Below are 26,152 nucleotides of genomic sequence, written 5' to 3' on the forward strand. Positions count from 1 at the left end.
ACCAGATTAACAAGGAAAGACAGGCTATTCAGTCAAAAACGATTTTAAATATAAAATGCAAATCCAGTTACTCATTGTAAAAGCACACATTTTTACATTAAAAATGCATACTCTGCCTATATTGCTAGAGACACATTTGAAAATTAACAGCTAACCTATTAACCATTAACCTGACTAATAAAACCTTATTTAACATAACCCACTAATAAAATGTGTTCTCCACTGCAGAATTAGGCATACTCTGAAAGCCATTTAAATGTGTGTGCAGATTTTTTTTTTCTCCGTGTTTTTGTGCACAGTAACTGCAGGAAGAAGGAAGTCAGATTTGCAACAATTGCAAATGTATAAGCGAAGCTATTGTTGAAGAGTAGGAGGATGAGAGATGATGGATTTCATTGGGACACGTCATACAGAGGGCTGAGAGGAAAGTTTTAGTGGGCAGTAACGGGGAAAAAGACAGGCAGACATTTTTCTGCACTACTGGGGAGAAGACCTGGCTGTGGGACTCCTGACTGAATGCAGATTCCTGCGTCCTGCTACAGTCAAGATTTGGCCGAGCTGGGAGGAAGACCTTTTCCTGGTTGGAGGCATTCCTATCTGCAAAAGCTGAGAATTCCAGGCAATGACCCCGGTTTGAGAAGGAAAGGCGATCCTTTTACTGGGGTTAATCTTCAAGGGAGCTACATTCAGAAAGAGAACAGCTGAAGAAAACTCAGATAAGGTAATTACATAAGCGTGGGAGCCGTGTGTGTGCACGAAAATATGCAGTCAGTGTAGGAAAGGGGATTCCTGTGCGTGTCTTAATCAAGTGCTAATGTTGCAATTTGAGTTCTGTTCTCCGCCACTCTCTTTGCAGTGTGTCACAGACAATGCTTTGACTGTACCATTTTATTTCTGTAAAGAATGAGATCGTGTTTAAATACAACTTTTATAATACAGAAAAATATTTGAAAACAGACGGGTGATGTTTATTGTTTACCATTACAATGCTGATGATGTGGGGAGATTTTTAAACAGTGCAATGGTCATTTTAAGACAGATGTGTGCATGTCAGAATCATTATGAATAATTGTGAGTGACTGTAGCATAGCTCTTTGGAGGTACATGAGCCAACGGGAAGAGAGACTCTCTGAACATAGCTCCCTACCGTATATAAGGTAGTGGAAATTACCACAAGACTACCATATATAGCTCTCTGTCGTAAATAAGTCAGTGAGTTCGCCCATGGTGGCACACCAACACTATCACTGGAAAATGTGGTATTCCTAGAATGCAGGTCTGAGGTCTCTCTAGTGATCACACGAAAAATCTAAGCAAAGATAAGGGATTCTGGACATTGGGGCCACAAATAAAACAAGGGAATTATGCTCACCAAAATACCACCAACCACGTATACCAAATATGCAGGTCTGGGTGCTGAAATAATGCATGTCCATTGTATTATTGTTGCACATGGCCAAATCTGAATACAAAGAGTGATTATTGCTAAGTTATTTTTTGGCGGTAATAAAATACCGTCAGGCCCCAAATCTCCACAAAATACCCTAAATATTTATGGTGCGTTGCAGGCCGGGAAAGTGATCATAGAGTACCTACTGGGCGTGGCAAGCGTGTCTCACACTGCCATTTGCACATTAAAGGGAACCCATTTTATAATAGCAGTGTGCCACTAAAAACGAATTTCAGAATGTCACAAAGGGAAACCACATTCTCAGATCTAGTGCAATATTTAGAGGCAAAGTTATTTGCACATGGGAATTGGTCTTCGAATAGCACGTTAGAATGGAGTAACCGCATTCAGGGTGAGGTGCAGAAAGAAAAACTAGACAGTATTTTTGCAGAAGGCAGCATAATTCAGGTCTGCCTTACAAGATTATTGAATGCAGCCGATAAAAGTGCAGAGAAAGACTGTTTAATACGGCTATGCGGCAAAATATGGTTTATTTTAAACAAGTCCCTGCGAATGCAAGAGAATGATACTCAGCTAATTAACAGGTTAAAGACTGAATTAGAAGGGGCAAGTAAAAATCAGGAAATGTTGAGAGCAGAATTGGATGTATGCCAAAAAGACATGCAATTAAAATGCAGAGACTTTGATACTCAGTTATCCAAAAGCAAGAAACAATTTGAAGATAGTGAGCAATAATTGGCACACTTAAAAGCCTTAGTGGATCACATTAGGCAGGATAAAGATGAGGTTGTTTCAGAAATGCAGATTTTACAAAAAGAACATTGTGAAAAAGAAGGTGATCTCCAGAGTGCAGAACAAGAAATGATTAAAATGATCCAAGAAAGAGACAAGAGAAATAAAGAGTTCAATGAATGCCAAATGCAAATGTGCGAAATGCAGGAGGTGATTAATAAAATGAGTGATGAAAATAATTATTTGCATGATGAAGCCAACAGACTCCTTAAAAAGTGCAAGGACTTAGAACAGCAAATGTGCATTCCCAGGTCCCAGGAGAGGCGGCAGGGTACCACATTCAATGGAGTGGAGGTGAATTCTAGCTCTGCCCAAAGAGCTAGTGCCCCAGTGACTGGGCCGGTGACTGAACTTGGTTGCAGCGCCCTTGGGGGATTTGATACTCCCATTGGGGGCAGCCACCAATCTCATACACCTGAAAACAGGATTGAATCACAAAATAGTGCAATTCCATGCATTGCAACAAGTAGCCCCATAAAAATAATGAAATCCATTAAAGCCCTGATCAAACCATTTAAAAAGGGAGGTGAATTCTGCATTGAGGATCACTTAGAAGCGGTGCATGACATTTTTAAAGCACTCCAGATACCTAGGGAACAGTACAGACAATATTTTCATTTAACTTTAGATGCCCCGACGGCCAGCATCATAAGGGGATTAAATGAACAGCAGAATATGACATGGCTGGAGTTTGAAAAAGAAATTAGGCGTCATTTTTCTCCTTTTCAGTCATTGCAGGAGGCAAAGAAAGTCGCGTACACAATTACTGCTGGACCTAATACATCCCCTCGCCAATTTTTACAAGACTTAAAAAGAGCATTCTCTCGCTTTGATGTATCTTTTGACTCAAATTCCAATGAGTTTAAAACTGCATACTTCTATGGGCTACAGAAAGACATCATATCCCAATTGGTCCGTGAATTTGACCGTGACAAGTCCCTTGAATGGATTGTACATCAAAGCACAAAGCTATATGAGGTACTCTATTGTCAGGGTAGAGAAAGTGATAAAATGAAAGATACCAGGCCTAAATCTAAAGAACCCTCAGCCACAGTAATGGAAATCAGGTCAGCCAAAATGTCCCTTGAGTCTGCTTAAAGTCAAGGTAAAAATAATGTGACACCTGAACAAAGGGGTAATCAACAAAGATCGCCATTTCCTGTACCAATATTCCAAACACATGATCCTAGTAATAGAGAGAGCTACATCAGCCCTAGGTATTTAGGGGATAGACCCCGGGTAAGATAGCGGTCTGATATGGCAGGTATGAACAATAACCAGAGACAAAATCAAGATCAAAGAAATGATGGTCCCTACCAGTCATTGGGGACACAGAGCAGATTTGATCCCAGCACCATGATATATGGTAATCAGGATAGGCCCCGATATGTGGATCGATTTACTGATAATGGAAATCAACATAGGGGCCAGTACCCACAATCTGAGAGACAGGACATGAGGCAAAACGTGAACTACAGTCCACGCCAGTACAATGATTCCCCACCAGGGGACTATAATCAAAGGATGGGTGCAACCCGCTCCCCTCCACAAATGAATCAAGAGTTCAGAAACCATCCCAACCGGTATCAATCACCTGAGAGGTATCAGAATAGATCCAATCAGGGGGAAAACAACCAATATCGACCTAGGCCACAGAAAGAGGATCCTAGAGAGATGGAAAGGTTCCAGTGCCTTGAGGCCCAAGTGAAAATGTTAGCTGAGCAAATAGGAAAGCTCTATACAGCGCAAAAACAACCTTCCAAAGAGGGGGCTGATGGCCATAGCAATGACCGGGGGGCTTCCGAAAAGTGACTAAGTACTCATGATAAGTGGAGTGCCAAAATGACAGATTGCTCTGATATAATTTTGCATAACGACTCTGAGATGCCTAATGGATTAAAAATGAAAATACCAGTAAATGAAATTGTGATAGAAAGTGCAAATACTTCTAAAAAAGAGGTACGGTTTAACTTAGAGCTAAATAAAACAGTAAAGATTTGCACAAATGAAAAAGAAACATTAGGAATTCCAAAAGAACAAAGGGACAGATTTAAGAAAAATGACTCATGCATGGGGAATACCAGTGAACAGGGAGTAAGTGGGGATGCCATAGCTCCTTCCCTGGGCAAGCAAAACAATGACCAAACACAGACAGAAAAAGGAAATACTCACAAGGAGGGTACAAGTCAATCACCTGAAGAATTCTTTGAGCCACATATTTTTGAAGAGGCTGAAAGGGCTGGTATTACACTAAATGATCACAAATGCACAGAATTAAAAAATGACAAATTGCTGAATGATGTTGTTACACATGTTCAGTTGGAAGGTTGTAATGTGGTCTCTGATGTTACCCAGATGGATGGGCGAACAGTGGCCACACTCCAAAAAACCTCTGAACATGGAGAAATGAATAAAATATCTCGCACAGAAATGGGTAAAAAGGAGGGAAAAATGTCTTTTCATTTACCAATGTGCTTAGCCAAAAGTGAAAAAGACCTGAGAAAGGTGAGCCCTGAACTCAGTAAGAATTCACACTTCTTATGTGTATTAGAGGAAGTTGAGGACAGATATTATGCACCCATCACTGTAGAAGAAAAGTGCCACACCTTTGCTATGATTGACACTGGCGCACAGGCCACAATTATGTCCAAGGAGCTGGTAAAGAGTATCAATGAAGGGAGGCCTCCACAGAGTCAGATCACAGTGAAGGAAAATCAAGGCCCAGTGCATAACTTTAATGGGGAGGAGGTGCCCATCATAGGTGTAACTGAGGTTGACATAAAAATAGGAAAGCACAGAATGAAACAAGAGGTATTGATCACATCTATTTGTGAAATTCCATTTCTGATGGGGACAGATTGCCTGAAAAGATTGTCTCCTCTCATAGATGGGGTGAATGGAGTGCTGTGGTCCTTAACCAAAAAACCATTGAGGCCTAAGAAGCTAAAATCACAAAACAGCAATATAAAAGAATGTCACACCGTTGCCAAAACAAATGATGCTGTGGAGGTATATCTCCAGAATAGCTGCATACCTAGTGTCACTGTTATATTAATGTGTCAAGACAAAGATCAGAGCGACAATGAAAAACTACCTGTACAAATATACTTGGACCCAAGGAAAGATTGGCAGACTGCCATAGATGAGCACACATTACGTTTCTATTTAAAAGAGAAAACATGCAAACAGAATATTGTTCCTAAAACAGATTCAGAAAAACACATTACCACTCTGGCAGAAATAGACATGGAAGATGAGCAACCATGGGTTCATGTTGGTATAAATGATTATCTTAAAACAATAAAAGCCACTTTAGCGCTTGGACATGAAAGGAGTTTCATTAATGAGAAATTGTTGCAAAAAATTATGGAGAGGGAAGAAATCCCGAAATTTAGGATTAAAAACCAATATGTTTCTGGGTTGGACAGTCCAGACTTTGAAAACCGAATTGCAGGCAGATGCATGCTTAAAATTAGCATTGGGCAGAAAATAATTTACCATAATGTATGGATAGTGAGTGGAGCACAAAATGAATTTTACATGGGCAATGACATCATGCACAGAATGTGTATGGTGTTAGATTTCCTTAATCAAAAAATATGGTCACGCCTAGGTGGTCCGGCACCTGAATTTGAAGACAAAAGAAGGGCTTATCATTGTGCACAACTGGTTCCTTATGCAGTCGAATTACAAATGAGGAAAAATACTATTATTCCTGCATTTACAAAACAGTTTGCAATAACACTGAAATGCAAAAATGGGCAGCAGATGAAAGGCTCTGATGCATTTGTATGCCTGAATGAATCCATAAAACAGCAAGGCCTGGATTATGAATACATTCCATTGGTAGACATTGGTGAGGGATCTGTAAAAATCATGGTAAATAATAAAGGTTGTCAGGATATTCATTTAGAGGAAAACTGCCCATTAGGAATGGCCATACAAAAATCACATTATACGGCAGATTTAAATAACATGGTGATTGGGAATATTCCTGAAAAATATGTAGATGCCAAGGGCGAGTTGCCAGAACACCTGGACTCTCAGCCCAAAGGAATATTTAAAATTCATTCTGTGTATCCTTATGATTCAAATGAGACAGTGTGCTGCCATCAAGAGGATTGCATAATATTTAATTTAAATGAAAATGAAACAGGAAATCAGCCCATTGAAGTGGAAGCTGATATGCCAAAATATTTAAAAGTGGCAGCTCTACAAAAAGATACAGCCACACAGTTAGAGGAAAGCGCTGAGATTCCTTTACCAGAAGAGTTTCCAGAATTTTCCAGAATGGTAGAAGAGCAGATCTCCTTAGCGGATGCATGTGACAGCGATGAGGATCGAAACAATCTGAGGGAAATATTTATGGAGTTTAAGGATGTATTTGCAAAAGATGCTTATGATTGTGGTTTAACTGATTTACATGTGGCCACACTACCAGAAGGTTGTAGCAGAAATCCAGTGTTTGTACGCCAGTATAGACTACCACTGGCATGTTTAGAATCATTGGCAGAGATTATTAAAAATTTGGAATCACGGGGAATAATCAGGCCCATTCATAAAACATCCAATACGCCTATTTTAGGTGTGTTAAAGCCAAATGGTCAATGGCGACTGTGTGCAGACTTAAGAGAGTTAAATAAAAGAGTACCAGTATCTAGATGGCCACTACCATTCATTGATCAGGGCCTAGCTCAGATACATGGTTCAAATGTATTTACCACGTTAGATCTCACATCTGGATATTGGTGTGTGCCATTGGCAGAGGAGATACAACACTTATTTTCCTTTACATTTGACAGGACTCAATATGCCTGGCTTAGAGCTCCGTTCGGGTACATCAATAGTGGGAGTGAATTTGGCATATTTTTGAGAAAGGCCATGCCGGATGCAGCGGAAAGAGGAACAATAGTTTATGTGGATGATGTCCTGATAAAAAATGAAAGCCTGAAAAGCCATTTTGATGAAATAAGACATGTACTTGGCCAATTGCAGAAAGCAGGCGCCAAAGTATCTTTGCAAAAAGCCCAATGGTGCAAGAAAAAAGTGAACTTTCTAGGGCATGAAGTGACTGAACGTGGGCTAAATCCACAAAGGAAGAAAATAGAGGCCATACAAAGATTAAAAGATCCTAAAGATGTGAAAGGAGTAAAAAGTTTATTAGGGATGACAGGCTATAACAGAAAGTTCATTGAGAATTATGCAGAAATCACTCAACCATTGACTAAACTGCTTAAACTAAATACTCCCTGGAGATGGGAAAGAGAGCAGTCTGATGCAGTGGCTAGATGTTTAGCATACCCCATAAAGGACAGGGATTTCTTTATAGAAATAGGTTTTTCTGAACATTGTATGTCAGCAGTATTATCACAAAAACACGATTTGAATCACAAAACCATTGCATATGCAAGTAAGGCATTTTCCCAAGTTGAAATGAAATTTAATGAATGTGAAAAGGCCCTATTAACCACTGTGTGGGCGCTACAACATTTCCGCCCCATTGTTCAGGGAGAAAAGGTGATTATTGAAACAAATCATCAACCTTTGCAATTTTTAGAGAGTAAAAGGATTAGATCAGGCAATCTAGCGCAATCCAGAATCACTTCATGGACGCTGGCATTACAAGGTTTTCCTGTAGAAGTGAGATATGGACAAAATAAAAAGAGCCCAATTGCTCAAGGGTTAGCTGACTTACATGACTGTGCAGCTGAACAAATACCAAATGAAATGGAAGTGGAAACTAGTTTGCAGGAATTTGAACAATCATCACACAAAGCTTTTGATGAAAAAACATGCAAGGATTTGCCAACTGTATATGTGGATGGTTGTGCTTTTCACATTGAAAATGACAGTAATAAACAATTAGTGGCAGGAATAGGAAATGTCTGGTTGAAATGTGAAGGCGTTCCCAGTATAGGGATGAGGATTGGGGATAGGAGCAGTCAGGTGGCGGAATTGGCAGCCATTTATAAAGCAATTGCTACTGCAGTTGATAAAAAGTTCAGTGAAATTGTCCTGGTGACTGATTCTGACTATGCACGGAATAGCTTTGTGGAGTATTTGCCTGGTTGGAAAGCAAGAGGCATGGTTACATACAACAAAAAGCCACTTAAACATGGAAAAATGATACAAGCCATAGACAAATTGGTGTCAGAAAATAATTTAACAATATACTGGAGAAAAATTCGTGGGCATTTAAAAACACCAGGAGAGGATAAGGAGGGAAATGATAAGGCAGACCATCTGGCTAAGATTGGGGCTGTGATGGGAGAATTGCTACATATTGATTATTTAATGGGTGAAATACAAATTGATGCAGTGACACGTTCTAAAGCACCAAAGGAGATAGATCAACCGGTGGTGCAGTGGAGTCATGACACGCCAGACCAAGATTTGATTGAGGCACAAAAGAATGATCACATTTTGGGAATCTATTATAATCATTTGATAGATCCTGAACAAAATCCTTTAACAGAAAAAGATTGTATGGGAAAAGAAGAGTTGAGGGTGTTATTAAAGAACAAAACACGAATTAGATTACAGGATGGGCTCATGATTAGAGAGTCCATAACAGGGCAAATACAGTGGGTAGTACCCCTTTCATTCAGAGGACTAATGCTACACCATGCACATGATGCCATAACTGCAGGCCATAGAGGTTCACAAAAAACATTAGAAATACTAAAAGATTATGCTTACTGGCCTCATATGTCCCAAGATGTGGAATTATATACTAGAGGATGTCTAGTATGCGCCCAATTTAAACCTGCTTCACCAATGCATAGAGCACCATTGATGAAAAGAGGCCTAACTCTCCCATGGTCAGATTTGCAAATAGACTATGTAGGTCCTTTAAAAAGGTCGAGCAGGGGACACCGTTATATTTTGAGTGTAGTATGTTTGATGTCGAAGTGGATTGAGTGCATTCCTGCACCAGATTGTAGTGCGCAAACAGCAGCCACATTACTGGTGAACCATGTGTTCTCAAGGTTTGGGTTGCCACAAAGAATTGAGTCAGACAGAGGAAGTCATTTCACAAGTACTCTAATGAGTAAGGTATGGCAAATACTAGGTGTGAAAAGGAAACTACATATCGCATATCGGGCGGCGTCCTCAGGTACAGTTGAAAGAAGCAATAGGTCTGTTGTGGATATTTTAAAGAAGTTTGTGGCAGAAGCAGGTTCCAGCTGGGATTTACGTTTACCGTTGGTTCTGATGGCAATCAGGTCGACTCCTGCCAAAGCAACAGGTGTTAGCCCCCATGAGGTCTTGACAGGTAGGAAAATGGTGTTACCACAACACCTACTATACAGAACACATGAGCAAACTCTTGTGAGTGCATCCACAGTTCATGAATATATTGATGAACTGAGGAGGCATTTGCAACATGCATTTGCTTTTGTGCAAAGAAATCTGGAAAGAGCTGCTGACAGTGCAAAGTCATATTATGATAAAAAGACATCAGCAAAGGAATACAGTGTAGGGGATCAGGTGTACAAGTTTCATTTTGGAAAAAGTAAACAGAAAAATTCTAAATTTCTAGCAGCCTGGCAGGGGCCATTTCGGATTATAGATAAGGTCTCTCCTGTAGTGTATAAAATTTTGAAAAATGAAGGTGAAACTGCAATAGAGCAGTTTGTCCATGTAAATCAAATCAAACCATGCCATCCCAGACATGAGATCAGGCGGCTTGAGCATGTAGAAACAGATAAAGTCCCTTGAACACAAAAAGAGAAAATAAGTGGGTGTAGTCAGGAGGCAGTGACAAAGAAGTTAAAAAAAAAGTTGATTGTTATGATGGCACATAAACACTGTAATATATGTAAAAATATATAATATAAATAAATAAATAAATAAATAAATGCACATATAATGGAAGCTCATGGTTGGTGTGCAGAGAGAAAGTGTATTAAATATTGAATGCTGTTTTATATATGCTTGTTTTCTTTTAACTTGTATTTGATTTCAGAAAAAAAAACAGAAAAAAATATAAACGAAATATTTTTACCAAGCATGTTTTATTTTTGGCAAAAGGTGGAAATTAGTATTGTGCTATGTACTTAATTTGTTTATTTTCTATTTTGATTTAGAAAATTAACATTATTTGGTCGGAGGTTCTGGGACCAGAGGCCACGGGAGACGATGGAGTCCTGGAGCCCGCGAGGACGGATTCCGGGAAAGCCCCAAAGACGGGTGAAGACCAAGGCTACAAAGCGATCAGCATTGAAGATGATACCGATGACATGTTTAATGATGATGATATTTGGAGGGATCTTCAAGAATTCAGAAGCACAGGTTGTCATTGAACCTGGACCAGCATCTGGTATCGCGGTGGAAGAGGCACCAGGATTCATCATGAGTGATAGAAGGATGATTTTCCAAAATATATACATTCCGTTAAATCCTGAGATTTTGATTGAAAAACACTTGAACAATACCGGAATTACGATTGAACAGACTAAAGAGTGGCTGGAAATAAGAAAAGAGGACACTAAGCAGTCAATAAGAGATATATTAATGCAATTGGAAAAAACATTCGTGAATTCAGCAGACATTAAGAAGAAGAGAGGAAAGAGAGGTGCGGTGATGCTCGCGATATCAATGGTAATGTCTATAATTGGAGCAATAATAGGTACCACAATATCAACAGCCAATTCTATTTCGGTAGGAACACTGAGTACTAAAGCAAAACAACTGAGTATTGACCTAGAAATAATACAAAAGACATTAGATGGAATTAGAGGGGGACTGGATGAACAAGTAAGATTCATAAATGAAACTGCAATCATTCTAAATGAACAAGCGGATGTGATGCAACGGGCGACTAAAATAATACTTAACCATGACAGAACTTTAAATGAAATATTGAACATAATGAGTCCTGTTGATAGACTATTAACGAATTATATGAGAGAAGTTCAAACTGCAGTTTCACAATTGATTCAAGGACATATTCCCTTGTATTTTGTTTCGCAGGATATCATTCGTCAAATGATAGAAAGATTGACCAGGAGGGAAATTGACCTTATACAGGTAAAAATTGCATTCGAAATGGGGAATGCAATGCCGTTATATGTGGACTTGGAAAGACTAGAGATCGGATTTTTGCTATGCATCCCATTTGTAGCCCCTGAACTTATTTATCAAACGAAGTGGGTACACAACGTGGGATTTTGGCAAGAGGGCAAATTCATTAAGATTAAGACTCCAGAAGTGGTGGCATTTCAGTCATGGGAACCTGAAGTTTATTTAATACCAAATCTGGAAACATGTGTAACATTTAAAGAACAAAATTATATGTGTCCAGGTAAACCGTTTGTTCCTGATGCCACAGATGCTATTTGTGGATTGAAATCTGACTCAAGTATATCAGAGGGATGTGAAGTGATTATTAGTAATATGGGGAGTGAAGAAATGGCACAGGCTAAGATGGTCAGAGGTAAATGGTTGGTCAGCACCTGTTTAAAGAACATGACGGTAGTACATTTAAACCATGGAACATACGTGGTTAAACAGGTAAAATATAATGTTTTTTATTTACAGGTTCCAAAGGATGCAATTGTGTCAATTGGGGGATTAACATTGTTTCATGTAACAAATGATGTTTGGGAAAGCCAAGTGGAAAATATCGATTTTTTTCAAAGGGATACTTTTCCAATAGATCCAGATGTGGAATATTTATTGAATCACAAAGAAAGACATGTTATGAAAATGAATTTGCGAAAAAACAATATTACAATTAGTAATCTGGGCATAATAGAAGTGGAAAGATTTAATTGGGGAACCTGGGGGGAACGCTCAATAGTGGGTTTGGCTATCCTGGTACTAATCATGGGTGGATGGTTGATTGTGCTATCAGTAAAAATGAAAATGTTACTGATTTTACTGACTACGTCAGGAAGAGAAAGATATCCCAATACACATGCATTTTAAAAGAAAAAGAAAGAACAAGTTGTTTTTAGGAATTGGCTTGGATTATAGCCAAGTTCTAAAAACAAAAGGAGGGTATATGTAAGGATATTTGGCATGTTACAGCACAGAGTACAGCACTACTACACAGGTAGCAAACAGCACAGAGTACAGCACTACTGCACAAGTAGCACCATTTTTTTGCAGCACCACCACAAGGATGCGGTGCATTGCTATATGGGTCACCAGATTAACAAGGAAAGACAGGCTATTCAGTCAAAAACGATTTTAAATATAAAATGCAAATCCAGTTACTCATTGTAAAAGCACACATTTTTACATTAAAAATGCATACTCTGCCTATATTGCTAGAGACACATTTGAAAATTAACAGCTAACCTATTAACCATTAACCTGACTAATAAAACCTTATTTAACATAACCCACTAATAAAATGTGTTCTCCACTGCAGAATTAGGCATACTCTGAAAGCCATTTAAATGTGTGTGCAGATTTTTTTTTTCTCCGTGTTTTTGTGCACAGTAACTGCAGGAAGAAGGAAGTCAGATTTGCAACAATTGCAAATGTATAAGCGAAGCTATTGTTGAAGAGTAGGAGGATGAGAGATGATGGATTTCATTGGGACACGTCATACAGAGGGCTGAGAGGAAAGTTTTAGTGGGCAGTAACGGGGAAAAAGACAGGCAGACATTTTTCTGCACTACTGGGGAGAAGACCTGGCTGTGGGACTCCTGACTGAATGCAGATTCCTGCGTCCTGCTACAGTCAAGATTTGGCCGAGCTGGGAGGAAGACCTTTTCCTGGTTGGAGGCATTCCTATCTGCAAAAGCTGAGAATTCCAGGCAATGACCCCGATTTGAGAAGGAAAGGCGATCCTTTTACTGGGGTTAATCTTCAAGGGAGCTACATTCAGAAAGAGAACAGCTGAAGAAAACTCAGATAAGGTAATTACATAAGCGTGGGAGCCGTGTGTGTGCACGAAAATATGCAGTCAGTGTAGGAAAGGGGATTCCTGTGCGTGTCTTAATCAAGTGCTAATGTTGCAATTTGAGTTCTGTTCTCCGCCACTCTCTTTGCAGTGTGTCACAGACAATGCTTCAACTGTACCATTTTATTTCTGTAAAGAATGAGATCGTGTTTAAATACAACTTTTATAATACAGAAAAATATTTGAAAACAGACGGGTGATGTTTATTGTTTACCATTACAATGATGATGATGTGGGGAGATTTTTAAACAGTGCAATGGTCATTTTAAGACAGATGTGTGCATGTCAGAATCATTATGAATAATTGAGAGTGACTGTAGCATAGCTCGTTGGAGGTACATGAGCCAACGGGAAGAGAGACTCTCTGAACATAGCTCCCTACCGTATATAAGGTAGTGGAAATTACCACAAGACTACCATATATAGCTCTCTGTCGTAAATAAGTCAGTGAGTTCGCCCATGGTGGCACACCAACACTATCACTGGAAAATGTGGTATTCCTAGAATGCAGGTCTGAGGTCTCTCTAGTGATCACACGAAAAATCTAAGCAAAGATAAGGGATTCTGGACATTGGGGCCACAAATAAAACAAGGGAATTATGCTCACCAAAATACCACCAACCACGTATACCAAATATGCAGGTCTGGGTGCTGAAATAATGCATGTCCATTGTATTATTGTTGCACATGGCCAAATCTGAATACAAAGAGTGATTATTGCTAAGTTATTTTTCGGCGGTAATAAAATACCGTCAGGCCCCAAATCTCCACAAAATACCCTACAGTCCAATCAAAGCAACGAGGTGCAATATTCAAATCAAACATGACCAAATTGCAAAGTATTAATCAGAAACACTTGTTTATGGTTCATTTGATTGACAGAAGACTCCATCTAATATGCAACAGTCTCCAAGAGAGAAAAGGGTGTCTCCATCACACCTAAAAACAACCCACAAAAAAGAGGGGATTGTGGACATGCTTTTATCTTGTTTGTCAAAAGTTAAATGATTGCATTTCCTAGAGCATGCTTAGTAGTCTCCACTGAGAACTGACCATTCTCTGGACAAATTGTTCTCAAAACATTAAGCAAGATAGCTCAGCCGTTTGAGCACTCGCTGATGCGATCGGTGTGTGATCTGCAGGTTGCAGGCTCAAAACCTTGGAATGCTAACTCTTCCTTTTATCCTTTGAAGGGCGATAAATGAGTAACAACTTGGGTTGTTTGATAATTGTATGTTCATATGTCCTATAACAGCACAGGCTCCATCTTGGGGGGGCAGGAGGGTCAGGCACCCCCAACTCCATCCCCTGACCACCCCTAGAAAGGAGGCATTACCAGTGGGACCCAAGGGAGAGTGGGCATTGGGAGTGTTGTGGGGGGGGATTTTGCTCGAGACGCGCAGCTATGCAGAACGATTAGCATTTTGAGAGGCTGCACTGCATGAGGCCCGGCCAGGATCTGTTTGCTTGCCCTGGACAATGATCTATGGCCCACAACCATGAAAGCACAATTGACCAGGGAGATGAAGGGACATTCACACCACTAATTATGGCAGCACATACTCAAGAAGGCTGCATACAACTATTTTCTTAAACCCAAAATCACAATGTTGGTTTCCATAATTTAAAGTATGTTTATTTTTTGTGAGAATATAACGTTTGTTCACATCATGCTTAACAAAATGGTTAACTATATCAAACAATAAATGACTGACAGGTGATGTTTCTTGCACACGGAAATCAGCAGAAGGTGCATCAGCTAACTGGGGACCCTTACAGATTACACTGAAAATATATATTCTGCTGTATTAACTACTTGAGTATAAGTGAACAAATAAGGTTGGTAGTAACAAAAATGTAATTCTGGGGGGGAGATTAGTACATTGAAAAAGTGATGGATGAAAGGCTTTACATTACATATTACCACTATGATTGCTCTGCACAACATTCCATGCCACAATTCTTTAGTATGTATGTGCCATTACAGAAGGGGACAAGCCATTAGAAAATGTATGTTGGTCCTGCCACTAACAGGTGCAGTTCAATCTCAAGTGCTAGGCCATGTACCCTCTGCACTGGAACACAAGTAGCCACTGCCCTTTTTAGGCCTTGTGGAATAGCAGTCTAGCAGTTTGGGCAGGGCTGCTCACATTAGTGGTAGGGACAAGGCTTATTTGCAGACAATCGTATGGAAGGCTGACCAGAGCAATGCCAGTGATTACGATTGATTCAGAGACATAAATACATCATTTTTTAGTTTTGCCTACTAGGTGTAAGCCAGATATCTTGCAGTGAATCACAGATAAGATGGATACAGGATATGAGGTGAAACACACATCCTATGGGGGCATATTTGGTTATTTACCCGCCCAATGACTAACCATTGCTAGGTGAATGCCTATGACATGACTACCAACTATCTGCCCTCGCTGCCAAAACGCACCCTTTGGCAACTCTTTGAGCAAGCTCTATCACAAGTTAGAACCAATCGTTGTGCTGTATGGGCCCTGCCAGCGTGCTATCTTTGAGTGTTTAATTACTTAATTGCCTCTGAAAATGAGCTCCTGTCGTGATAAAAAAAAACCTGTTATTGTGTGTCTTCAGCCAGTTGATTTTATAAGCAATATCTGTGTCAATGCCTCTGTTGCTTGCACTGGAGTCCTGCCCAACACAAGCATTTGCAAAGCCATCAGTATTGGCTTGTGTATAGGTATTGGACAGACATTTGCCAGGCAATTACATCATATGCCCAGGTACTCGCACAGTTTGCCAGCTGTTCCCAACGTATGGCCTGGTGTTACCCTTATGGCGATACCTACCTATGCCTAATCAAAAGCCCAGCCTGCTGGCTCTGCCAATGCATGTTGGTTTTATTTTCTCTCCCTAAGTAAAATTGTATATTCCCAGATGTGGATGTCTTGTCTGCTATGCCTACGGAATCAAGCTGCACCTCACTGAGTTGGTCCAACAAGGTCCTACCTGAACCTGTCCAGGCTAGGATGGCAAGTATGGACCAGTTTCAGATCTTCTTCTCATTTGTACTTGCCAGAGGGGTTCCCTCCTAAATAGAATGTATCTTTTTCTGTGTGGAAGCACAGCCTGAGCTGCCAGACCTTTTCATGATTCAAACTGATGATAAGTACTGAATTGGTAACCCCATACCGTTTGACTAACTTAACGGTGTTTGTAAGCAAACAGAATTAATCATGTGCATGGTGGGTCTTTTTTAGAAAGTATGATGTACATCCTGTGTGTTGGGTGATTAGGCAGAGCCGGAAATTGATATAATTTGCTGTTTGACCACATTGGTGATTGGTGGTGGTAGGTATAGTTCTGACTCCCCCAATAAACATTTGCCTCTCAGGAGAATAATCCTGAAGACTTGGAAAATAACACAAGAGAAGAGTTAGATTGTTTCCTATAATGTTGCTTGCAAAATAAAAAAAAGTTTATATTTTTTTAAAACTTAAACACAGTATTTAAATATTTCCTAAAGGGCGCAGTCAGAGGTAGGTTTAGCATTTGGACGAGGGACAAATGCTCATGCCCCTTCTCACTGCTCTGCCTCTTTCCCCTCAAACACAGTCAGTGCTGCACAGGGCCTTCCAGTGAGGTCTTATTGTTTTAATGTGTCTCAGAGGCAGATTATTTACAACAGAATGTGATTAGAGATGGAAAAAGGTAACTGCCAGTGACCATTGTCAAGGCACCTTTTTCTTAAACTGATATAAGGTGTGATTATTTGGTGATTAGAAATTAAGGTGATCCAGAACAAGCTTTGTGAAACAATGACCTTGTCATGCATTTTATTACATTTTGTGTCTTTATAAGATGTTTTGGTAAATTCTCATCAATTTCTATGCTGGAACTTGTAGGCTTGCATTCAGGATGGGAAAAGCAAAGCTACAGTCATAGGGTGCCATTTTCCAAGTCAAGCGAAGTGGAAAAAGTGGCACTGAAAGCATTTATCGTCACGTTTTACGCGCTGCAGGATTGTGTATGATTTGGCAGTCAAAGTTGGAGAGCAGATCGGACTTAACATATTGGTGGAAAACGAATGGATTCCTATGGAATCAGCCTGACTTTTACACCCTGGTAAAAGCCGGCAGATTTCAAAAGAAACCATTGTGGTTGGCTGCAACAATCATTAATTGTGGGAGGGATTTACACTTTTCGAGACATGTAGCAGAAAAGTGAAGCTCAAAGGCGATATTTGCCAGTGTTTTACTCTTTACTTTACCAGTACTTTGAGGAAACAATACACATTGCATGAAGGGGCCCTTTTGCAAAAAACTGCAAACATGAGTGGTCCTCCCTGTGCAATTTAGGATTCAACACAAAATGACACCCTTACTCTTTTTCCTCAACATGTTTCTGCAATGATGCATACATTGTCAAGTCGGTTTATCATGTGACTTTTTTAAGTAATCTGTATAAAATTGAGTATTATTTTAGGCATTCAAAATAAAATCTCAACCCATATGTGTAGCCACTTGAGCTTGAAAGATGTGTGGTCAAGAATCTATCTTTCAGGCTCGACTCAATTTATGACTTTTCCACTTAACTAAAGTGTATGATCTGGTGCAAATTATTTAATCACACTGTGCCTTACCTGCCAGAATTAGGTGCCCCTACATGTGATTTGGTTCACAGTATGAGCTATTTATTTAAGCAAAGTCTTACTCATGATTTAATAGATGGGCAGCACATGTGTCAAGGCCTGCCAAGAACACACACAAACATTTTTCTTTGAAAATATCTGCTCACATTTATTGATCAAAATTGTGAACTTCAATAGCAAATCAAAATAAACACTTCAAACAAAAAGCCCTCATTGACAATTGCATATTAAAACCAGTAAGTAAACAGTATTGTCACAGACAATAACGTATAGGGGAGTGGCAGGTGAGCAAGGGCTCTTCTCCCTGCCAAGCCCCACCGGGACAATAACAGGGAGACCGAAACCCCTCAACTTGCACCGTCTGCCTCCTGATTCCACTACCCCCCACCTTAGCTGCTTCTGTTGTATGCTAGCACTCCCTTGTGAACTCAATTGAATTAAAATGTTCTGCAAAAATGCAACAAAAAAATCAATTATTCCTCAAAATGTCATTTAGTAGGAAACAAAATATCCTATTCTTCGCTTCAGTATTCTGGACAGGGGGGGGTGTCCATCACAAGAGGCGGGATCAAAAACACCTCATCCAGGGCTTGCTGCGAGTAGCCGCAGTGTTCAGAGAGGCATTGTTCAGAGAACACAATCTTAGACGGAACAACACTAAATGCCTCGCTGCTCAGCTCTCTTAGAGGAGGAGGACGCATCACCCTCGACTCTCCCCAGCAAGGTCAACAAAGAGATGGTGGAGGTGTTTGGGGTTAGGTGGGATTAGGTGGGAGTGGAGATAAATGGGAATGTTGCTCAGGGTGAGCTGATGCAAGGTGACTTGGGGTGAAACGTGAAGGAGAAGTGGATATAATAGAAAGGGTAGAGCAGGTGGAAAGGGAGAGTAGGTAGATTGATTTTGCGACAATATTTTCCTGGCTTCTATTTTGCTTTGTACAGTTTTTTTTTTTTTTATCGAATGTGCAAATGTATTATTCTGGATCTGTGGAGACATTTTTTGCTGCATCAGTGATATGCGAAGTCTGGATTAATGACAGCACTTTGTTTAGGGTACTCCTACACCCATGCCCAATGGCAATGGGCCCCCCTGATCAAAAAACGGGCCCACCCAGATGAAAATTCCTAGAGTGGCCTGTCCTATATACAGAGATTTGGCGAAAGGGCTGAATGAATAACACATCATTAATGCTCAGATTACTAGTAGCTGTGTTTTCAATTGAGCATTTCTTCCCACTTCTGTCTAAAAAAAAGCTGGCCAGCTTTACACGCATGTATGACCTACATTCCCGGAATATACAGGTTAAGGCACTGTCAGCGGCCGAGCATTAACATTCAGATGCCTCACACCTTACATGACCTTAAAGTCGTGTTCGGTTTGCGGTTTGTCTAAGGTAGGTAACTTTGTTTCTGTGATTCGGAAACTAACCAAGAAACGTTGGTGCCATTTGCATCCTGCATAGATTCATGTATTTGACATGGTGACTTTCAAGTGAAAGTGTAAACGTTTAAAGCGGCAGTGTTCTTTTCACTTTCTTCGAGAACGCGTTACTTTAGGTGCTATAAGATTGCCTCGGTCCTTGGAAGATTAATACGAAGGCATGAAAGGTGCCTACGCACCTGATGTCTGGGATTTCACCTTGGCACTTCAAGTCAAAATCTATTCATCGAGTGGCTTGCGTCGCTTTGAGTCACGTGATGTGAGCCAGGCCACTTTTGCAAAGCAATCCTGCGTGGTCGCAGCACAGGTTCATTTGTTTACGGCATATCATGTAATTGGATGTAATGTGTGAGCCCGAGAGAGGCTACTTCACTGTGTGGCCTTCATTGTTCTTGAGGTCTACGCGCGGCTAATGTTTCTGTTTTTGAAAAGGCTGAGCGGCTACACCGCGCTGGTTCCACTCCATGGCAACGCGTGGAGACGGGCGCACGAGGGTCCACTAATGCACTCCCCTCTTGAGACGAGTGGGCAGAAAAAACTTGAGAGGGGCTGTTTTTCTGGTCTTTCTGTTGAATCCTCTAGTAGTGCATCTTGTTTATGTTTTGTGGCTTTGATAGAGAAGCAAATGAAGCTCAACGTTCTGGTCAAATAGATTTTTTTTTTTAATGACGCAGTATTCTCGCTTGAAATGAATGAACCACTTCACAAATTTAGGATCTAATCTTCGTAAAGGGCATTTCCGTCCTCGCGTGAGGTCTTTCATCCACGCGAGAAACGCCTTGATACATCATTACCATTACCGTCTCCCCGTTATTGCGCAGGGATGTCGATTCTGGATGAAAACACAGCATGAAGACCACCCACGAGGCTCGCCCAATCCTTCCCTCTCCGTCGGAAGAAATGAAAGTCGCTTGCCCCTCTCTGTACTCTTCAATAAAAGCGGAAGTAGCAAAGGGACAGTGGGGCAGAAATATCCACTGAAGTAAAATGGCATTTTTGGAACCGGAAAGCGAGGACTTCTTTGCTTTGCCATCGGTCCATTGATGCGTCTACATGCACTTAAAAAAGGCTAGTTCACATTGTGACGTACTGCACCAGGAGGAAAGGTACCACGGCTAGGGGTTGCAACAGGTGCTTGTTTGCCAGTTATGTGAGGAAGGAGCAAGCCTGATTTTCATAAAGTCTTTCTCCTTTCTGTAATGGATTGGCCAACTAAAAAACGATGGTCTGGGGGTTGCCCAGAGCTATGGCAGAGGTTACAATGAATTCCAAACCTTGCAGCCAGTCTCTTTGTTTTGCTTTTGAATTTTCTGTGTACACTTTTCCAAAAGCAGAAAATGTTCCAGCATTTTTAAGCTTTTCTGCAGGACTTTAAATGGGCTGGGACAGGCAAGAGCTCAGTCCTGGAAGTCTCTGAATATTGTCCTGAAGCAGGGGCTTTGCGGGGGCTCCCCAACTGACTTCACTGTCCAGATTTCTTTCACAATAGATGTGTCAGACATTTAGAACCTCCCATGGAGACGAGTTTAAGAGTCAGCATGAAAGGACCCTAAAATGCACAGACCCACTGCTTCAAATCAGTGTGCTGCTATGGGTCACACACCACCACCAACATGCCATGGCTCCTTATGAAACTGAAGCCATTGAGTAGCTTTGGAAAACGTCAATGAGTTCAAACTCATGCTGACAGAATTAGATATTAGTACCCAGGAAGGGGGAAGCAACCAATCAGGTTTCTGAGCATCCTGATGACTTCTTCCTTGCCCCATCATCTTCCTCCCACCTTCCCTTGTCCTTAATTCCCCATTCCCGTGCCTCTTCTGCTTATGCTGCTGCTGCCATTCTGTCTTCCTTCTGGTTGTCATGGAAATCGAAGAGGGGCTCCATGTTGGCCATTTTGAAACAGTCTTTTGAAGGAATGAACAGAACGCCACAAGGCTTGCCGTTCAGTCATTCAAAAGACATAGCTAATAGCACCCCGGGTTACCGGATTGGCAACCCAGGGTGCCAGTAGCAATAATCACCCATTCCGCAGGCTGGAACTGGTGGTAATGGCACCAGGGGCCCTCGTTAAAGGCCCAAGATATGCTCGGGCCATTAACTAGAGCCCCGGACCATTACCACCCGTTACGTCCTGTTTAATGGGGGATTATTGCTAGAGGGACATTCAGCACCCAGCCTTTGAGGAGGACATCCAAGATGCAACCCTTCGAGATCTGCACGGGTCCTTTGCTCCCATTGATGGATAGGCAAGAAAATCTACCACTCCTCCAAGCAGCATTCACACCAGCTAACACGTTCACTATGCTGTACGTCAGAGCACCCATTTTGTTTGGTAATCTGGTACAAATCGCTGAGTTTCACACTCTGCCATTGCTTTTTTGTTTATGGGTTTGCTTACCGGTGTCATGAAATGGGCTTTAGTTTAGAATATTTTTTCCTGAAAAGTGGTTGAATGGAACCACTAACCCAAAACTCACATGTTAGCCCATTTGCTGCCTGCCTGAAGATAGGAGACAAAACAGTGAAGCACAGAAACAGCAAACCTCATGCTTATGGGAGGAAGTGTGAATAGGGTTTCATTATCAATGGCATGGCATGCTGCTGTGAGGCACAACAGGACCACACTTGCGTCACCTTTCTCCATGATGTAGGTAATTCTTTAATTTATTTTTTATTTTGTATGTATCCAGTTCAAAGAACATTTACATATTTATAATGAAAACAAACATAATGAAAGAAAAGAAATTTCATTCAACAAATATTTATGGCATTTCCATGTACCTATTATAAAACTATACCATTTTTTGTGTCAAAAAAGTATTTCATATTGGTGATAATTTTTTTTTCAAATCCATGGCAAATTACATATATTAAAATAGCACATATAAAAAGATGTCATCAAATCTCAATTATCAGTAAGTCTTGGCCCTATCTAGATTCCCAGTTGCACACCCTCCTTTCCACACATGAAATAATGCTATGTGCAATTGCTTCCTTTCCGAATTCAGGCAATAACGTCAAAAAGAGTCACTTTTTATACTGTCCACATTTGCTACGCATGTGCCCAGTGATCGGATGTTAAGCAGACCATGCGCTCGGCATTCAGTTAGAAAATGTCATGCTGATTTCTTTTTGTCCGTAATACCACATAAACAACATATTCTATTTGGTTGGGGGTTTAAACCTGTAATGTATATAGTTGTTTTGTAAACCGTTTTAATAATTTGGGAATTTAATGTCGTCTGGAGTGTATTCAGATGTACGTGATTTTACGGTTTTGTAAATAAAATTTTAAAATAAAACATTGAAAAAAATAAAATAAACATATTCTATTTCCCTTAATGATGTTCAGTTCTGGCCGGATTCTTTCCAGCAATGGGAGCTTATTCAGCCTGAGCAGTAACAAAAACCGTCGCAGAGCAGGTGAGGGAGGATTGTCAAATATATTTGAGGGTTTTTAAATGTATGCACTAAGTATGCCATCACAGGGCTGTAGCTTTTTAAAGTAGCCATTTGTGTGTGATGAGAGACAATGACAGATGATGAAACAAGAGGGGCGCAAATCTTATTAGGCAACGGTAAGAACTTGATTTTCATCATTATCCAATTTTGGATGAAAATCATGAAATCCGATGCACTAGCAACATAAGAAACCTAATATGTAAAATACATTCATTATACACTGACTGAGAACTAAGTAGAGATATGATCAAATGAAACGTTTCTTTGTAAACTATAACATTTTTCATTAAAAAAAAATGTGTGTGATTCCTTGTCCAATCCCATCATTCCAGTTTTAGGCAGAAATCCTTTTTTAACAAAAAGAAATGTTCATCCCAATCTGCCTTCCAATCAATATCCATGAAAGTCCTTTTAACTAGGGCAGCAAAGCTGCCTCACGGGTGGGCATCACTTTCTTTTCTCAGCAGTTTTGACAGTGGGCAGGTGGAATGTGCACCTGACTTGATATACAATAGGCAGCGTCTTTCCAATAACATGGCAGTTTATTTAACAACCCTAACTTAGTGCATGAGACTTTTGACATGCAACAAGTAGGAATAGTGCTTACAGGAGGGCTAGGAAAATGTAGGCATTCACATAGGAGCAGGATTTAGCACACTACACCTAACAATCAATAGGGAACCAAGGGAGGCATGCAGGGGAAAACCAGGGACAGACTCGAAGAGGGAGTCAAGGATCAGGAGCAGGATAAACCACAATAAGTAGCCCAAAACCTCATCTCCCCAACAATAGGAATTCTCTGTGGCAAATCTAGGGAATTCATCCCTTCTCACAGGTGAGCAACCCCATTTGGGACTAGAGAGGTTGAGCCTGCTACACATAACACCTCATAAGGGACAAAGCAAGCTGGGTCCCATTGAGAGTGACCCCCACTTAGGGGACAAGGAATCCCCCAAAATGAATTGAATTCCCTCTCCCGCATGTGAACAGTCTTGTGTTTGTTGGCTATATCGGAATTGAGAAATATGATTCTACCTGTGGTACTTTGGAAAGGGCTGGTATGGTTTATGAGCCCTCTATCCGACAATCATTTCAAGAAACACAGATTCACAGGAATTTACAATCTCTTTTCAGCTAATTTAAAGCGGATGACTATTGCAAGGATCGCAGGAGGAAGTCAGGCCATGATCCAGCAACAACCCAAGAAACTGCCTCCTCCAAGGAACGCTGTGTGGACACAGAAGGTATGCCGAAGTTCATGGGAGCGCTAAGCTGGGTGGAAATATATCATACCCCATGGCGGGAAAGCAATTTGAGAACCCTTGGGCAAGTGAAGGCCATACATCCTCAATGAAACCCAAACCAAGAAACCCACCAACAATGCACCATCAGATTTGTCCACAAATCAACAAAATGGTGGCCCAGAACAGGCACCCCTCCAGGAAAAGTGTCAGAAAAAGCGTCAAAACAGACTGCGAGAAACACAGAGACAGTTACACAAGTGTCCTATCCAGCATCCATAATGCTGGAATAGCAAGAGACACTAAACAAATTGACTAATATTTAGAAAGTTGGTTGAATGGGCGACAGATGGATCAGTTGGGAAGGAGTATAGGGAGGGGGAGTTGGGAGTTAAAATTGTTATTTTATGTTAACAAAACATGCATGGCACACCTGCTCATATCAGAAAGAAAAGGCAAAGAAGAATTCCAGACTGCATTAAAAATTGATGTCACACACGAAAACCATGCTCTCCGAAACACAGAATACCAAGAAAAACACAATGACTCAAACAGTATAAAGCTATCCCTCCTAACGTGGAAAGTAAAGGCCTAGGCAACAGCATCAAAAGAAGACTGGTCACACAATACCTAAACCAGAAGAATCCAGATATATTCCTCCTAACAGAAACCCACCTGGCAGGCACAATATGCCAGTTCTTTAAGAGAACTAAATATCGCACAGCAGTGCATGCAGGATTCTCCATGGGATCAAGAGGAGTATTAATATTGATAAACAAGAACATTCCCATTACAGTATCAAGCATCCTCCAAGATACAGGAGGAAGATATGTACTCGTGCAGGGCACCTTATGGAACCAAAACTTCGCCATACTAGCGATCTATTCACCCCCGGCTCTCATGACGACCCGACTAGAAGATATCACACCAATAATAGCAAATAACACAGCTGACACCCTAATAATAGGTGGAGACTTCAATGAAGTAATGAATATTAACATGGATCGGACACACATAAGAGGAAGAAACCCAGCGGTACCAACCAAACTAGCTACCTTTGCAACAGCACTAGGATTAAGAGACGCATGGAGAGATCTCCATCCAACTGAAAGACAATACTCGTTTCTATCAGGTGCACACGCATCACTGTCTAGGCTGGACTACTTCTTTCTTCCTGCTGTGAATATACATAAAGTAGTAGAAGCAACCCTACTCCCACGAGGGATATCAGACCACTCACCCCTACTGATACAGCTGGAAACTGAAAGCCACAGCCCCCACCAATCTGGCGACTGAATCCATACTACTTAGGCCTTCCCGACCTAGTGGAAGTAATTCAAGAAGCAACAACCACATACTTTGAGATAAATCAAAACGCGGTATCCGATAATGGGATATTATGGGAAGCATACAAAGCAAGCTTGAGCGGAGTGGTCCTGAGCTGGACAGCAGCATACAAAAAACAGCATAGAAAAGATGTAGAAGATGCAGAAACCGAGGTGCAAAATACAGCAGAACAATACATTAACTCAGGGACAATTGAAGACAATAGAGCCCTGATCCTAGCCAGGGACAATTGAAGACAATAGAGACCTGATCCTAGCGCAAAGGAAAATATACAACATAACCCTAACCTGTGCAAAGCAAGCACATAGAACAATGAGAGCCAGGCTATACGAGAACGGGGACAAAGCCAGCAAGATGCTAGCATGGCTGGAGAAACGAGATGAAGGGCACCTTCAGGTCAGAAGAATAAATAAGGAAAACAAAGAGCAGACCTCGACTGACTCAGAAATCGCAGAATGCTTCGCAGCCTACTATGAAAAACTATACGCCGACCCACTAACCCCGATAGACCCTGCCATACTGGACAAAATCACCCTCCCGTCCCTGGACGATACTCAAAGACTGAATTTAGAAGCAGAAATCACAGAAGAAGAATTGACAACGGCCCTATCCCAACCACAAAACTGGAAAACACCCGTAGCCAATGGCTTCTCAGCGGAAATGTGGAAAAAAATAGGGAGTAGTGAGATAGCATCACACAGGCTCAAGCTGTTTCGACACGCAAAGGAAACAGGGACTCTCCCTCCAGATCTAAGAAAGGTTTGCATAGTGGTATTACACAAAGAAGGTAAACCACCAGATACATGTAGTTCCTATCGACCGATTTCACTTATAAACACATAGGCTAAAATCCTAGCGAAGATACTCGCAAATAGACGGCAAAAGGTGATAACGGCCCTCATCCACTCAGACCAAT

The sequence above is a fragment of the Ambystoma mexicanum genome, chromosome 9 (genome assembly GCF_040938575.1).
Source record: "Ambystoma mexicanum isolate Mex_15411 chromosome 9, UKY_AmexF1_1, whole genome shotgun sequence".
Lineage (NCBI taxonomy): Eukaryota > Metazoa > Chordata > Amphibia > Caudata > Ambystomatidae > Ambystoma > Ambystoma mexicanum.